Genomic DNA, 15,064 nt, shown 5'->3' on the forward strand with positions numbered 1-15,064 from the left:
CTAATTTTGTATTTTTAGTAGAGACAAGGTTTCTCCATGTTCGTGTCAGGCTGGTATCGAACTCCCGACCTCTCAGGTGATCCTCTTGCCTCGGCATCCCAAAGTGCTGGGATTACAGGCATGAACCGCCACACCCAGCGGGGATAATGATATTTTTTGGTAAACTGAGGTTAAATGGACATGAAGGTGAGCATTGTGACAGAAAAAAAAGTCATATAAAGCAGTAGACAGAGTTTTTGAAGTGCAGGGATATCTTCCGTCTTGCAGATTTATGAGCTGATTGTATGTGGACCTCAGGTACCAGCTGGTGGATCCCTTTCGACCCCATTCCTCAGATTTCACAGGCTGATTGTGTGTCAGGGGCCTGACTTTCCTGCTGTCCCGGCTTCTCAGACTTACAGAGCCTGGTGCAGCAGGCTCTAGTGCTGCACTAGCCACTACAGGCAGCAATGGAGCCATTGAAATGTGGCTAACTGGAATTGAAATGCATGGTGAATGTAAAACACCCACCAGATTTTAATTAGTATAATAAAAAGAGTGTAAAAAATCTTGTTAGTAATTTTTTCCATTGATTATATGTTGAAATAATATTTTGTGTATTTAGGGTTAAATGAAAATAGATTAAAATTAATTTCCCCTGTTTCTCTTTGCTCTTTTTGACATGACTACTGGAAAATTTTAAATTCCATGGGGGCTCACATTCTATTTCTATTTCTGTATTTTCTATTGGACTGCATTGCTCTCGAATGCTATTAAAGGGTTAACTTTGTGCTCTCGTCTGTTTTCCTGCCGACCTCTGTGACTCACAGGTTGAGAACTACTGCCCAAGGTCTAGTTCTGGGTCACCAGAAACTGAAGTAAGAGGACACTCCTTTTACTTGCACGTCACAGACTTTGTCAGTGTGTGCTCCATGAGTGGGTTCAGCTCTGCGGCTGTTTTTTTGTTTTTTGGTTTTTTTTTGAGACGGAGTCTTGCCCTGTTGCCCAAGCTGGAGTGCAGTGGCGCCATCTGGGCTCACTGCAACCTCCGCCTCCTGGATTCAAGCGATTCTCCTGCCTCAGCCTCCTGAGTAGCTGGGACTACAGGCGCCCACCACCATGCCTGGCTAATTTTTGTATTGTTAGTAGAGACGGGGGTTTGCCATGTTGGCCAGGCTGGTCTCGAGCTCCTGACCTCAAGTGATCCACGGGCCTTGGACTCCCAAAGTGCTGGGATTACAGGCGTGAGCCACTGTGCCCAGCCTTGCGGCTGGTTCTAATGTGCTAACTGAGCTGTGCTCCTCACTGTGGAAGGCAGAATAGTCCCACACTTCCCTGCCCTAGTGAGCTTGATAAGTGCACTAGGAAATCAGCACCTACTACCTTAGCGCCGTCTGCTACTTTACATATCTCTTCCTGCTCTTCAGCTCCCACCTGTAGCCCTCGCTGGAGGGGAAGGCCCGTAACATCAGCAGGCAGGTCTGGGCCTGTGCAGGTAGCTTCCAGCTGCTCATTAATGCTGCATAGGGGCTCAGGGTAGAGCAGGGCCAGCTGTGTGCGCCATGACTGCTATTAGCATCCCTGTTTTATAGATGGGGATGTTCAGGTATGGGAAGATCAAGTAACTTGCATCTAGGTAAGCTGCAGAATCAAGATGTGAATTTACATCTTGAGGCTTTTGGGCACACCTCCCAGCATCTTTTCTTCTCAGTTCTAATAGTGATGCTGAAAATTCCGTCAGATTAACCATTCAAAGGATTTTTTCCCTGTTAAAAATCAGATATCAGGACTGAATGCGGTGGCTCACGTCTGTAATCCCAGTACTTTGGGAGTCTATATATATATATATATATACACACACACACACATACATATATATACACATGCACATACACATATATATATACACATATGTGTGTTTGTGTATATATATAAAGAGCATGTACCTAATAGCATGCTTGTGAGAACTGAATGAGATTATCCATGCAAAGTGTCTAGTGCTTGGCGCATGTACGCACTCAATAAATACTGGCTCTTATTATTTCCTTATTCCTTACACATTAAGCACCTGCTGTTTTGGGAAAACAGATGCATCAGACACAGCTCTGCTCTTCGATCACAGTCTTGGTGGGGGGTTAGACGTGTAGACCCACCTACAAGTAGAGGTCGGCCCACTCCTCAGCTCTGTGACACATCCTCATTCTTAAAATTCTGGCCTTAGCCTGCCATGACACCCTCTTCTCTAGGATTTCCTCCTTCCTGCTCCCTGCCATTGGTTCTTCTTCCATGGGTGTGTGTTGTGAACACTGGTTCTGACTTCAACTCTCTTTCATCTCTCCTCCCCAGTTCCCCTGGTGTCATTGTCACTCCCAGGCCTGTGCACACCTAGACGCTAATAACTTCCAAATCTACCACCAGACCTCCTCCCCAAAGACCAGGATAACCAAACAAGGTGGCTTCCCTTGGAGGTCTCACAAGCGCCTCAAATTCGGGGCTGTGCCTCCTACATCACTTATCGGACTGAATAGGGCTACCTCCTACTTAGCAAGAACCAGCGAGTCATGTTTGATTCCTCGCTTTTCCTTTGCTTTACATTCAGCTAGTCCTGGTTCTATATATTCGAGCTCCTGAATGCCTTTGACTCTGACCTTTCTCTATCCCTGTTAACCTGCTTAATGCAAACTCTCACATCTTTGTGTAAAATGGACTCTTTGTGTTCAGTTTTATATTTTCCAGTGCATTCACTATGTTTTCTAAAAATGCCATTTTTTTTTTCAAGTTCAACTTCAAATTTAGTATGATAGAAAGACCCTTGGAAATATGACTTTGCTTGGCTCTCCAACCTCATCCCGTGTAGCTGTTCCATTGTCATGCTCTGTTCTAGCTACACTGAGCTGCCTCCTATTCTGCACATGAACCGTCACACAATTACCTTTGCATTCACTATTTTCTCCACCTGGAGAAACCTCTCCTCTTTTATCCTGTCTGTCTACCATTCACTGGCCTACCTTTCACTGGCCCCATAAGACTCAGAGGTCACATCCTCCAATGAGCCTTTCTTTTTAAAAAAATTAAAAATATAGTTTGTTCTTTACAGATGGGGTCTCACTGTGTTGCCCAGACTGGTCTTGAACGCCTGGGCTCAAGTGATCCTCCCGCCTCAGCCTCCCAAAGTGCTAAGATTACAGGTGTGAGCCACCATGCCCAGCAGCGAGCCTTTCTTAACTGCCCCTTCTCTGGATTCCCCTAGCACGCCTGCAACCCAGCACTGTGTATTGTGATGCCTCTCCCACTAGAATGTCAGTGCCTGGAGGGTCAGGACCATGTCCTTGACTGCATCTTCAGCATCTTATGCAGTGCTGGGTACAGAGTAGGCACTCAGGAAACAGTTGTTGAAGAAATGAATGGAGGAGGTAATAAAACTTGCCTTAGTGGTTAAAGACACTGACTTTTTTGTTTTTTTGTTTTTTGAGACAGGGTCTTTCTTGTTCTGTTGCCCAGGCTGGATCAGTGATGTGATCATGGCTCACTGCAGCCTCAAACTGCTGACCTCAAGAGACCCTCCCACCTTGGCCTCCCAAAGTGCTGGAATGATAGAGGCATGAGCCACCATGCATGGTTTAGACACTGACTTTGGAGCCAGACTGTGTAAATTCACATCTTGGTTCTGCAGCTTAACTAGATGCGAGTTACTTGCTCTTTCCATACCTGAACATCCCCATCTATAAAATAGGGGTGCTAATAGTACACAACGTCATGAGTTAGTGGTGAGAATTAAGTGAGTTAACATGTGTAGGGCACATAGCATAGTACCTGGCCTGTTTTAAATGCTATGCGCATCAGACACAACTCTGCTCTTCACCAGCAGGCGTATGTTTAGGGCGGCAGGGCTTTTAAGTGGCTTTCAAAGCTGGCATGTAGTCCAGGTCTTTCTGACCTCAAAGCTTATGCTGTTTTCACTATGCCCTGCTGTCACAGATTTGTCTGAACTCTGCATAAGAGCATTTGGATGAAATCTGAAGAAGAAGGGGAAAAGAACATCAGTGGTCCACAGTTCTGGCAGCATAGAGCTTAGCGTGCAAGAATGCACCTGCCTATGGCAAGAGAATGAGGAGAAAATCCAATCCCATGAATAGGAATAGCCTAAATTTACATGTCCACAAAATAAGTTGGTTCCCGTTCTATTTTTCTTTTGTCTCATACTAGTCACAGATCATCTCTTGACTTAGATTAGCAGATGGGAAGGGTATTGGATGCCTAAGATTGTTTCCTTGGACAGTGGGAATCTTTACCTCCAGACTTCAGACCTTCTAAGAGATGAACAGATTCTCCCTTGAAGAACTTCAAGTCTGAATGCCAACCCCCCTAAACTTCTGCCCTCATCTCCTAGAAGCCTCATCTGTACCTGGCTGATATTTATAGTGGGAAGCTGGTCAACTGCAAGCATGGTCAACTGCAAGAAATGTATATTAGCAAGACTTCTTCACCAACTTACTGCCTCTATTATATTCCATAAAGACTGAGGTCTAGTGTGTGCCTAATGTCTGATCTTCTTCTAGAAACATCAACCTCTTTTAGAAGAGGACATTGAATGCTACTTCTACCCTGTCATGGCTATATCCTTAAAGAGCCTTCACTGGTTGCTTTTCAAGACAGGAATTAGAATCTGTTTTCTGTTTAGTTAAACAATGGGCTTAAGCAAGGAGAGATGGGCTGGGATGTGGTGAGGGGTGGGCAAAATATCAAAGGCCCTGAATTTTCAGGAAGCGGGTGTCTAAATTACCACCAGAGGAGATGGCTGTAAAGTACATGCCACATATTCATCTGCAGAGCCCACAGAGCCATGCTAAGAAAGTGTTTACAGAATCTAGGAAGAGGCAGGAAAGAATTCTTCCCTAGAGCCTTTGGAGGAAACACCACTCTGCTATACCTTGATTTCAGACTTCTGGCCTCCAGAACTGTGACAGGATATATTTCTGTTGTTTGAGGCCACCCAGGTTGTGGTGATTTCTTGCAGCAGCCCTGGGAAACTAATACATTTTTATGTCTGAAAATCCAGGGATTTCTGGCTTTAGGCATGACTAAATGCAGGTGCTTATACATGTCATGTCATCAGAAATATACCAGCCACCATCTCTGGGTTCTGTTTATCTTGGAGTTGACTTCGTTTCAGGTGAGCTTTTCCCAAGGGGAGTAAAATGGCCCCAGAATATAAATTCCAGGCTTAACTTTGACCAATTTAATTGTAAAAAGCCTGGGTTTGGTCAATCTTGAGTCCCGCCACTTTTCCAGTGGAGGAACTCATACTTTAGTGGGGGAGACAATATATGAATGCGTGATTACAGGGTAATATACTAAATGCCTGTGAAAGACATGTGGGAACAGAGCTGCACCTGCTTCCTGTTCCTACTTAGCAAAGGCGGGGAAGAATCTGATCAATTAATTCCTGCTGAGATATGAAGTAAGATAGGAACCAAATGCATTACCCTTCCCAGGGCCTTTTTGCTTATTTCGTAGCGTGTTCTTTTTCAGCATGTTTATTATCCAAGCCAACACCAAGTTGTTGGTAGGGCTGGTTTCCTCTATGGCATTTTTCTAGTTCTAGTACCACTCCCCTAATTCCAGCTTTTATCACTTCACTCCTATTCTCATCTTGAATAGCTCCCTGCCTCCTTCCTCTTCCCTCTCCAGAGCATTCTTCGCAAGCCTGTCAGATGAATTTGCCTACAGCACAGTTTTGAGTGCAGCCCTCAAATCTGCTGGTTAAGCAATTTAAACTCTCTCCCCCTCAATTTCCTATAATAATCATTATAGAATGATTCAAATGATGCCCCCATGATTTCACTGAGTATTGGTAGTGATGAAAATGAGATCATTTATGAAAAATCTTAATAATTATAAGGAGCTATACACATATATTATTACTGTTATGTTCTCTGCCCAGCTAAAAAGTGTTCGTGGTGACCGGGCGCAGTGGCTCACGCCTGTAATCCCAGCACTTTGGGAGGCCAAGGCGGGTGGATCATGAGATCAGGAGACAGAGACCAGACTGGCCAACATGGTGAAACCCCATCTCTACTAAAAATACAAAAATTAGCTGGGCGTGTTGGTGGGCTCCTATAATCCCAGCTACTCAGGAGGTGAGGCAGGAGAATCACTTGAACCTGGGAGGCGGTGGTTGCAGTGAGTCGAGATTCCAGCCTGAGCAACAGAGCAAGACTCTGTCTCAAAATAAAAAAAAAAGAAGTGTTCATGGGAGGAAGTCTATGTGTAGCCCAGCCCTCCACCCTATAATTTCAGTTCACTCTCTCACTTTCTCAAGCTCTTCTCTTCTCCCTTTACTTTTTTTTTTTTGGAGACCGAGTCTTGCCCTGTTGCCCAGGCTGAATGCAGTGGCACGATCCTGGCTCACTGCAATCTCTGCCTCTGCCTCTGCCTTAGCTTCCCGAGTAGCTGGGACTACAGGTGTGTGCCACCGTGACTGGCTAATTTTTTTGTATTTTAGTAGAGACAGGATTTCACCATGTTGCTCACGCAGGTCTCAAACTCCTGATTTCAGGCAATCCACCCACCTCCGTCTCTCAAAGTGCTAGGATTACAGGCATGAGCCACTGGACCCGGCCTCTTCTCTGCTTTCATAAAATGAATGCTCCAACCTTTGAAGACTGATCTGTTCAATGTCCTCTGAGCATGTCTTAGAGTCTTGGCTGAACATTTTCCATACTAGTCCTCCCACCTGGAATGCTCTGTCCTCTACCTGCTCTCCCTCTCTCTACCTTCCTCAGATCTACTTCCCTTTCTAGCTAACTCCATTCCCACCTCTTCAGTAAAGGCTTCTTCCACCCACTCTGCCTGTTGCCAGTTTCTCCTGAGTTCCCTCCCCATAGTCCCACACACCTGGCCTGTAGCACAACAGCCTTGTTATAGATTTACATGAGTTTCCTCCACATGTGTGGGAATTGCTACCTCCTCTAAACTGAAATTCCCTTTGTTAAGGGCTGGATTGTGCCCCCCAATCCCATTTGTATGTTGACGTCCTAACTCCTAGTGCCTCAGAAGGTAATGTCTTTGGAGACAGGGTCTTTTAAAAGTTAAAATGAGGTCATTAGGGTGGGCCCTAATTTAATATGACAAGTATGGTCATATGCCTTTATAGGAAGAGGAGATTAGGCCATAAACAGGTGCAGAGAGATCATGTGAAGACATAGGGAGAATAAAGCCATTAAAAGCCAAGGAGAGAGGCCAGGCGTGGTGGCTCACACCTGTAATCCCAGCACTTTGGGAGGCCAAGGCAGGTGGATCACTTGAGGTCAGGAGTTCCAGACCAGCCTGGCCAACATGGTGAAACCCTGTCTCTACTAAAAATACAAAAATTAGCCAGGCATGGTGGCGCGTGCCTGTAATCCCAGCTACTTGGGAGGCTGAGGCAGGAGAATCACTTGAACCCAGGAGGTGGAGGTTGCAGTGAGCTGAGATTGTGCCACTGCACTCCAGCCTGGATGACAGAGTGAGACTCCACCTCAAAAATATATATAAATAAAATAAATAAATAAATAAATACAATAAAAGGCAAGGAGAGAGGCCTTAGAGGAAACCAACCCTACCAAGAACTTAATCTCAGACTTCCAGCTTCCAGAATTGTGAGAAAATACATTTCTGTTGTTTCCGTCACCCAGTCTGTGGTACTTTGTTTTGGCACCCCCAGAGAAAAAATACATCCCTCAAGGACAGGTTACTTTTGATTTAGGTAATTTTAGCTCAATTTAGCTAAATACTTGCCAAGAACCTTGCCGCTTTTTCCCTTTGCCTCCACATTGCCCCCTGTATCCTTTCCTGTTTATACCATGTATGTCCCAAACACACTCAGGAGGGCCTGGTGAGGGATCTTGAGCACAGAAGTTGTGTGAGAAATATCTGGAGGGACAGAAGGATGTTGGATAAAGTGGTTCAGCCACTGGCGGATACAAATTGCCCTCAAAGGAAGCTCATTGAGGACGTTTATTCTTTTTTTCTAAAGGTTTCTTTAGGAAACAATATCTCTTGCCATGGAACACATCTGGATGAGCGAGTACAGAGCAGTGACATTAAATGTAATTGACATTACAGCATCTCTCTGGACCACGCTGATGGAGCTCCCAAGGTTTCGGGGCCTGTGTTGCAGCAAGGCTGACATTCAAGCTTGCCAGTCATCTGGAACACCGAGCTCTTCTCTCCCCCAGGCACAGAACAGCTCCCAGCGTTTGAGCAAATACAAGTTTCAGATATTTTCTCTCCAAGAGGGAGGGCTCAATTGAAAACATTTATCTAATCTTTTTCTCTGAATTTCTTTTTTTCTCTTGCCAGCTTCTCTCCTTTTCATCCCATTGCCATGACCACACTTGTCTCTAAAGATTTACCTCTCCCACGTAAAATTTTGGCCCAAATATGGAAAAGACAAAATCCTCTTTCCTTGTGTCCCTTAATAAAGCTGAGGTGGGCTGCAGCATTCAAAAGGAACTCTACTATGAACTAAAGGGAGGGACTCCCCCAAAGACGCACACATAAAGACCATACAAATTTTGTGAAGTATTGGTATTTAAACGACTGGTTCATAGGCACTAATTATTTCCATTGCACGGCTGGAGGGATTCCCTTTTAATGCTTTTTAATTTTAATTTTATTTTTTCTGAGATAGGGTCTTGCTTTGTCCCCCAGGCTGGAGTGCGGTGGCACAATCTCAGTTCACTCCAGCCTCGACCTCCTGGATTCATGTGACCCTCCCACCTCAGCCTTCTTAGTAGCTGGGACTACTGACTTTTTTTTTTTTTTTTTCAGAGATGGGGTTTCACCATGTTGGCCAGGCTGGTCTTGAACTCTTGAGCTCAAGCGATTCACCCACCTCAACCTCCCAAAGTGCTAGGATTACAGACGTGAGCCACCTCTCCTGGCCTCCCTTTTAATTCTTAGGCTTTTCTTCCTTTGGTTCTTTTTTGTTCCCTTTTCTAGAAGGTGTTGCAATTGGATACCTATCATAATGGTGATAGGCCACCAATAAATGAGGCCAATGAATGAGGTTGATGGCCCACACCAGGATGGGTATGGAGCCCTCATACTTCTCAGCTCTTGCTCTCCATGGCAAGACGGCGTCAATGCCAAACCGTGCCCTCTCTCACCCCCTCCTCCATTTAGGTAGGCTCAAGGATGACTTCCTTACACCTTACTCTGACTGGACTCTTACTCGTCAATGAGAAGCTGGTATGGACCAGAAAACTTGAACACGCAAAACTTGCCCCCTATCCTATAGCTCTGACTAAGTAGCTTTAGAACCTATAGGCACATTGGCTGGGGAGACAACTCAGCATGGAGGCCACCGAGGCAATGGCCTGTTCTGTGGTGTTGGTGAGCCACATTTAGGGGTGCCAAGGTCTTGTCCATTTGTGTTAGCCATGCAAGTAGGGCGTTGAGAAAGTAGATATTTTATTCTGCAGTTTTATACTGTTTGGCTAGAAGGGATTTAAATCTCCGATGTCAGATATCACGACATAAGAGATATCATGATATGGCATGGCATGTCAAATAAATAAGGTGACCACTTAGGATTAGGGAATGATCACTGATTTGGAATCAAGAGGTCCAGGATTGAGCCCTAGTTTTATCAGCAACTAATCTGAATGACCTTGGATAAATCCCCCTCATTTTTCTGGGTCCCTAAAATAATAACTACTTTACTTTTCACTGAAATGGTTATAATTCACTGTGAAGGTCCAGATTTTCACTCACTGATCAGATGTTCCAATGGGCAGTTATACATGCTTTTGATGAATATAATGGGAAATGAAATATGTAGTTACTGTAATTTGTTTGGTGGTCAAAACTATTTCAAAATACGGGGCTCATTGAGAGGAAAATAACAGAAAGAGCCCTGGTGGTTAAAAAGTTAGGGACTACTAGAATAGATGATACAGAAATCACTTTGTTTTTTGAGACAGGGTCTCATTCTGTTGCCCAGGTTGTAGTGCAGTGTCACGATCTCAGCTCACTGCAGCCTCGATCTTCTGGGCTCAAGTGATCCTCCTGCCTTAGCCTCCTGAGTAGCTGGGACTACAGACATGTGCCACCTTATACCCAGCTAACTTAATTTTATTTTTTTTTGTAGAGATATGGTCTTACTATGTTCACCAGGGTGGTCTCCAACTCCTGGCCTGAAGGGATCCTCCTGCCTCAGCCTCCCAAAGTGCTGAGATTATGGGCATGAGCCACCATGCTCGACCTCAGAAGACCTTTCTAACTCTGGCATTTTAGAATTCTTGACTTGTATTACCATTGCACAAGGGAAGTGTTGAAGCCTAGGCAAGTGCCGAAGATGGGAATAGCGAGGTGGTGAGAGACTAGGGAAGGCAGGGGAGGGCAAGCGTGTTTACCAGATGACTGCTAGCTGGAACACAGCAAATTCGTTCTCTCATTTGGTACTTACACCTATCCTGTGAGGAAGGTGTTATTATTTTAATGATGGAGAAGCTGGCTCAGAGGGGTTAGTTTTGCATAACTTACAAGTGGTAGAGCTAGAATTTTACTTTAGTTCCAGGTCTACTGGTTTTCAAAACATACATTCTTTTTCTAATACCATAATGTCTTTTCATCCAGAGATGTGATAACCAGCCTCCAAGATGGTCTGAAGGGACTCTTGCCTCCTGGTATTCATGTCCTTGTATAGTCCCTATATTGAATAAGACTGAGCTTTGTAACCAGTAGGATTTTGCAGAAATGATAGTGTGTGACTTCCAAGACTCAGTCATAAAACATATTATGGCTTCTCCTTTGCTCTCTTGAATTGCTCTCTGTGGGAAATCAGGTACCATGGCATGAGAATGACAAAGCAGCCCAAGGAGAGGCCCACGTTGGGAGGAACTGAGGTTTCCTGCCAACAACTAAAACCTGTAAATATACCATATAAGGAACTATGATAGAATGAGTGTTTATGTCCCCCGGAAATTCATATGTTGAAGTTCTAACCCTCAACGTGGCTATATTTGGAGATGGGGCCACTAAGGAAGTAATTAAGGTTAAATGGGTGGGGCCCTGATCCAATAACATTAATGAATGTCCTTATGAGAAGAGACACCAGAGAGATAGCTCTCTCTCTCTCTCCCCTCACACGTAGGCACCGAGGAAAGGCCATGTGAGGATGCAACAAGAGGGCAACCATCTACAAGCCAGGAAGACAGACCTCACCTGACACTGAATTTGTCGGCACCTTGATCATGAATTTTAGCTTTCGGAAAATAAATGTCTGTTATTTAAGTCACCCAGCCTGTGTCATTTTATGACAGCCTGAGCACACAGGCTAAAACAGAAGCAGATCCTTTAGCCCCAACCAAGTCTTCAGAGGACTGTAGCCAACCTTGGCTGCAAACTCGGGCATGATCTTGAGCCAGGAACACCTAGCTAAGCTGCTTCTGAATTCCCGATTCGTAGAAACTGTGAAATAATAAATGTTTGTTGTTTTCACCATTAAGTGACGGTTGCGGGGATTTTTTCTGTAGTAATAGATAACTGATAGAAGAAGCGAGGGAGAGGGTCTTTTGTCCCAAGGCATTAAAGCCCATTGCCATTTTGTACAGCTGGAAGAAGGAAGCATCATTTGTGAGTCTTTACCTGTGGTATGGAAATGCTTTCTTCTTTCAGCTATACAAAATGGTGGAGAAATGTGAGGGAGAGATGCCCAGCTTTGCTCCATCCCACAGATAAAAATCCCACAAATGTGCTTCCTTCTTCCCAGAAAGCTTGCTAAGCTTCCTCAGCAGCAGTACACATGGCTGCAGGGAAACCTCCATGGATATCAATCACTGCTTGGCCACTTTGTTTCCAGGACTCTGCCTTTTACTTCCCTAAGCAATTGTTTTGGTTAAGATTTCTATTCAGTGGCTGAGGCTTGTGACCAAAATAACATTTAACAGCCTTAGGAACAGAAACACTGAGGGACACATTTACTCCCAGGAAAACAGAGGAATCCCAGAGGTTAAAAGCCTAGGGCCAATTTATCAGCCGGCTCTGAATCCAAAACAAAACTCAGAGGCACTGGGAGAGGTGACCATCACAGAGTAGCCACAGCAGGGTGGAATATTCTGAGTAGTTTTAGGACATCAGATGTAACCTTCAGTCATCCCAGTCCAGACGAATACTTGAGTGGCAGAGCCAGGATATCTTAGAAGTCACCCAGGACAACCTCTTTATATCACGAATAAAGAAGAAATGAGGGCCAGGTGCGGTGGTTCACGCCAGTAATTCCAGCACTTTGGGAGGCCGAGGTGGGTGGATCACTTGAGGTCAGGAGTTCGAAACCTGCCTGACCAACGTGGAGGAAACCCCATTTCTACCAAAAATGCAAAATTACCCACGCGTGGTGGCACATGCCTGTAATCCAGCTATTCGGGAGGCTGAGGCAGGAGAATCACTTGAACCCCAGGGGGTGGGGGCGGAGGTTGCAGTGAGCCGAGATCGCGCCACTTTACTCTAGCCTGGGCAAAAGAGTGAAACTCTGTCTCAAAAAAAAAAAAAGATAGTGAAGGCCCAGAGCGGAGTTACCGGCCTGGGTTCACAGCATGTGCGTAACAGAGCAGAGACCGGGACGCTGGTCTTTGGATGTTAACTGCGAGTGGTTTCACTGCCTTTCATCACTGAGGAGAGAGTGGGGGGCCATTTTCTTCTTCTAAGTGGTATTTTGGAACCAACCCAGTACTGCCTCATTGCCCTCCCCACGGCCATTTCTTTATTACATTATTTTTTTCCTGCTGCTTCCAACCCGTTCTCTTCTGCACAAAACCCCCGGTTTCAGTCTCCCAGGCTTTCACATACATTACTCAATCTACCTGAAAAGTACTCTGTACTGCTTCACTCGAACTCTGACACCCAGCAAGCCTTTGTCAGGGCAGGAAGCTGGTGTAACGCAAAGCACCCCTACTGCACGGTTAGGCTGGGTCTCTAATATTGACCACTGGTCTGCACTGGGATCTTAGGCAAGTCACGTACTGCCTCTCAGCCTCTAAGTGCGCTTCCAATTATAGTCTGCCATCCCATCAGTCAGCGGAAGCAATCCTTTTTAATGAGTTACCCAGCTAACTCTCAGTGCGTCTAGATAATAGAATGCTGCAATCTTAATAAAATGCTTCGCTCCTGGAGAAGGCTGTTCAACGGCTGGATCAGTGGTGGCGAATTCAGGATCGGTGGAAGGTTTGGGTGTCGGTCTCCTCCAATGCTGGAAATCAGTCTTGGGGACTCCAGGGACTGTGCTGCTCTGGCCTGATGCCTTTGCAGCACTGGGTGGACCTGCCCTCCTCTCTGGGCCTCACTGTCTCCCCCTTTAAAAGGGTCCTGCTCGTTGTTTTCCCATACGTGTCGTGCTGTTGGATGTATTATTTTAGTTTTGCAGTAGACCACAAAGCCAGGAGACTCTCTGATTATTTACAGTCTCTAAAATCAGGGTTAGTTCAACTGTTGTCCTTATGCTGTACTGGGTTAAACACAGGGACTTTGGAACTAGACAGACCTGGGTTCGAAATCTGATTTGTCACTTCCCGGCTGTTGAACTTGGGCAAGTTTCTTCACCCCTCTGAGCCCCAGGTTGTTTCCATTTACAAAGGGTAGTGCGCGTGATGCACAGCACACAAGGTAATGGTTACTAAGGTTGAATAAGATAATCACATCGAGGGCTTCGATATGTGGCATAGAGAGAATGTTCAGTGAATATTAGCTATGACCATTGCTATTCTATGTCTAATGCATTGAACCCCTTTCTATGTGCCAGGGATTGTGGTAGGCACTTGGGAGTCAAATATAAGTCAGACCTCCCTTAAGCAGTTGACGAAGTAGTTGCTATGCAGGCCTAGTTCTAAGACATTTGGAAAATGTGGGAAAAGCCAAAGATCTGTCAAAGCATTAACAAAATCATTGTGCTCAAAATTGGATGTGTATATGTTATTTAAAAAATACTTAAAGCAGTGTTTGGAAAGCCCAGCAAAAACCCAGTATCTCCCGGAAATGGTTTAACAGTTACTTTCAGTGAGAAGGTAAATATCAGCCTTCCAGAATGTGCTCATAGTAGATTACGGAAATAACCCATGTGGGAGCCTGCAGGCCACGAAGATGGAGCTGTACTTGGCCCGGTGATGGGGCAAGTCTGCACGTGACAGGAAGGAGGAGGAAGAAACAGGTGCGGTGGGTGAGGAGGCTACAGTGTATCTTCTCAGGTCTCCTGTGGGCAGGCAGCCCGGGGCACCCTCCAGGCAGCGTCTGAGTGTGGGCAGCATCTGAATGAGAACATGAGAACCTGTCACTTGCTGGTTGGAGTCAAGGAATTAAAAAAATTGGTGCGGTGCGTCAGTTTTAATTTATGTTAGTCTTACTGTTTCGATCTTGGCATAATTATCTCACACTTAACAGAATAAGGGAGGGGCAACTGACATGAACAAGGCAGTGAGGTGGCGGGAGGCCCAGGGCCACACAGGAAGGGTGGCTTTTGGAGGATGGCTGTGGCGCCTTGAGTCTGCAGGGATGAGTAGGTGTTTTCCGTAATTCTCTGCCAATCCTCTCAGTCAATTAATAGTTGTTGCTTTAAAAAATTTTGATTTCTAGTCAAAAGGAAGAAAAATGAACATATCAATTTTTTTTTTTTACGTCTACCACATTGGTTTGTTTTTAAGACCTCCTGCCCGATGATGATGATAATTTTACTTTTGTAACAAGCTGTTAAATGTTCAAAGAACCACAAAACAGACCCTGACGGCAAGAATTTATTTCAATAATCCCAGCTGGGTGCTGTGGCCCACGCCTGTAATCCCAGCAGTTTGGGAGGCTGAGGCGGGAGGATCACTGGAGGTCAGGAGTTTGAGACCAGCCTGGCCAATATGGTGAAACCCTGTCTCTACTAAAAAATACAAAAATTAGCCGGTCATGGTGTCACGTGCCTGTAGTCCCAGCTACTCAGGAGGCTGAGGTAGGAGAATCGCTTGAACCCAGGAGGCACGGGTTGCAGTGAGCCAAGATTGCACCACTGCATTCCAGCCTGGGCAACAGAGTGAGACTGTCTCAAAAAAAAAAAAAAAAAGAA

At 45.3% G+C, this 15,064-nt stretch overlaps 1 protein-coding gene and 1 pseudogene across 1 annotated transcript in view; both read right to left on the reverse strand.

Annotated features, from left to right (window-relative positions):
• CLMP (CXADR like membrane protein) overlaps nt 1-15,064 on the reverse strand; it is a 116,093-nt gene that overhangs the window by 66,567 nt on the left and 34,462 nt on the right. The gene's annotated exons all lie outside the window — the stretch shown is intronic.
• LOC111540347 overlaps nt 1-15,064 on the reverse strand; it is a 28,970-nt pseudogene that overhangs the window by 7,672 nt on the left and 6,234 nt on the right.

The sequence above is a fragment of the Piliocolobus tephrosceles genome, chromosome 13 (assembly GCF_002776525.5).
Source record: "Piliocolobus tephrosceles isolate RC106 chromosome 13, ASM277652v3, whole genome shotgun sequence".
NCBI classification, from domain to species: Eukaryota; Metazoa; Chordata; class Mammalia; order Primates; family Cercopithecidae; genus Piliocolobus; species Piliocolobus tephrosceles.